Consider the following 2,987-nt stretch of genomic DNA (forward strand, 5'->3'; position numbering starts at 1 on the left):
CTCCGGAGCACAGCCCCAGACATGCCGCTTCTACGAGGCACTGCATGACATTCTAGGTGGGTCTGCCACAACTGCCCCACCAGTGACGGTGGACTCCGAGGACGGAATAGTGTACCGGGACAGTTCCTCCTCGATGTTCGCCGATGGGGAAGATGAGGAAGGGTCTTTTGAGGACGGCGCAGGCGACAGCGAACACACTCCCGCTTTCCCTGACAGCCAGGATCTCTTCATCACCCTCACAGAGATCCCCTACCAACCCTCCCCTGCCGTTAACCCGGACTCAGAATCAGGGGAAGGATCAGGCGGTAAGTGCTACACACGTATAAACATTTATTTTTTATAACATTGGTATAGAAAAAATAGAAACAGTATTTACAAAATTCTAAATATTAAACTATATGAAAAGAAGGTCCACACAAATGGGGATAGAATAATAATCCTCTATCGACAATTCCACGAAGGTGTCATTCAGTTCCTCGAAAAGCCTCCGCAGGAGGTTCGTCGGAAGAGGTGCCTTGTTGGGCGCTCCGTGGAAGCAGACTCTTCCACGCCAGGACATCCGAATATAGAGAGGAATCATCGCCTCTACTAGCATTGCTGCATATGGTCCTGGTCTGTGCAGTGCGTCCCGTAACATCCTGTCTTTCTGGGCACGAGTGACCCGCCTCAGGGTGATCTCGTTCTGCAAATACTGCATCTAAGTAGGGCAATTAGTGTAGTGTTACTATTGTTAATGGTTTAAAATTAGGTTGCATAACAATGACCCTCGCCTAACAGCCACGTGCTAGAGGCCACAGAGAACAAGCATCCATTGATCGTTCCCGTGCACTGGCGGGAGGGGCTGCAAAAGGCTCATCCTTTCTGCTTTGCACATTGCCTTTAGCAGGAGAGCACAGCTATCCACTAACTGATAAGCAGTATGTACTGTAAGGCTTACCAGGACTTTGTGCAAGAGGGATGCAGCTGTCTGTCCTCGCTTGTCCGCTCTCCTGTGCAATGGCGCCGCCAATGAGAGCGTATTCCGAAATCTCGAACTAGTTCTGAGATCTCCTGAGACTTGGTGCCCTGTATGGTCTTGTTCACTGAAACTGACTAGACAGTGTTCACTGTTGGCAAACATGTATGTGTTCAAGGAAATCACCTACTTTTTTGCATCACACAGCTTCGGCTCTTTCCCGGACTGCCCCGGCATCCCCCTCGCAGAGGTTGGCTCAGATTAGACGGCGAAAGAAAAAGACTAGGGACGACATGTTCCAGAAACTGATGGCCTGCTCCAGAGCAGAGGCGGCAGAGCAGAGACAGTGGAGGGAGACCCTGTGTCAGCAGCATCGCACACACATCGAACGGGAGGATAGGTGGCGGCAGGAAGACCAGCAGGCGACTCAAACGCTGCTTGGTCTAATGAGGGAGCAAACGGACACGCTCCGGCGCCTTGTAGATGTTCTGCAGGACCGCAGGCAGGAGGAGAGAGCCCCCCTGCACTGCATCTGCAACTGCTCTCCAACGCCAAGAAGTCCTGTCCCCCCCTCACCCAAAGTTACAAGAAGGAGGGGCGGTAGGGGCCGTGAGAACTGTCACTGCACCGCAGCAGAGCGCTAATGTTCAAGACACCTCTCACGCTGTAAATTTGTAGAAGTTCTTTCCTTACAGCATCACCCAGTCCCAACTCCAAGTTTCAACCCCCCACTGTGTACTACATTATTAAAAGCGGTTTGCTGTTACTCACTGTTTCCGTCACGTTTCTCGTGTCAGAAGACTTTGTGTGTGGGGGGGGGGAATTGTAATTGCAGTGCATAGCCCACAGTACCATGGTACAGACTTGGGGGCAGGGTCAACTGCAGGGCACACACAGACTGCAGTCACGAGGCACCAGGGTCAGTCTGTGTGGTGTATGCTGCCCCGGGTCTTTCGTTGATGTGTATGCTTGTCCAGGGTCCTGGTGCCTGCCATCCCCGAATGTAAAGGCAGGCTTCCCTTAACATGCACTTCGACCGTAGCCACGATCCTCCCCGCTGCCCTGAGCCCCAAAAAGAGCCCTCATCCAGGGACAGATACTCACCATTCCCCCACACCCCTCATCCCTTCCAACGCCCAAACCCACAGCCCACAGCCGTCATGCAAACCCCTATCCAAAGACGGCACCCCTCGCCCCTTCCTGCAAACCCACCCATTCCTGCAAACCCACCCCTACATGCACAACCACCGTAAACCGTCCCCCACCCCACAGACCTATGTAGGAGCAGGAGGCTGTCCGTCCTGTTTTGGACAAGCGGTCTGTACATCAGTGCACACCGAACCCAGCACAGTATGCTTCCATGTTTCAACCAAGAAACAGAAATGCAAAGTCAACGAAAGATTTATTATTAATTACTGTTACATTTCATTAGTTTTAAAACGTGCTTTGGAAGTGGGGGAAACTTGGAGAACCGGGTTTGTGAGCTCAGATCTAACTCGACACATACAGACACAGGCCCATGATCAGGCTCTCTTAAAATCAAGTGGACAGTCACAGGTTACCCTGCTCTGCGAGGAAACTAGCTTTCAAAGCCTCCCGGATGCACATCGCTTCTCTCGGCACGGGTGTCTGGCTGATCGTAAACAGCAGCCAGGCGATTTGCCTCAACCTCCCAAGCGGCCAAAAAGGTCTCGCCCTTGCTCTCACAGAGATTGTGGAGCACACAGCAAGCAGCAATAACTACGGGGATATTCTTTTCGCTGATGTCCGAGCGAGTCAGTAAGCTCCGCCATCTCCCCTTGAGACGTCCGAAAGCACACTCCACCACCATTCTGCACTTGCTCAGCCGGTAGTTGAAGAGTTCCTTCTCACTGTCCAAGGCGCCTGTATAGGGCTTCATGAGCCAGGGCATTAGCGGGTAGGCCGGGTCCCCGAGGATCACTGTAGGCATCTGCACATCCCCAACCGTTATTTTGTGGTCCGGGAAGAAAGTACCTGCCTGGAGGCGTTTGAACAGACCAGAGTTCCTGAA

This window comes from Mauremys reevesii, linkage group 10 (assembly GCF_016161935.1).
Source record: "Mauremys reevesii isolate NIE-2019 linkage group 10, ASM1616193v1, whole genome shotgun sequence".
NCBI lineage: Eukaryota > Metazoa > Chordata > Testudines > Geoemydidae > Mauremys > Mauremys reevesii.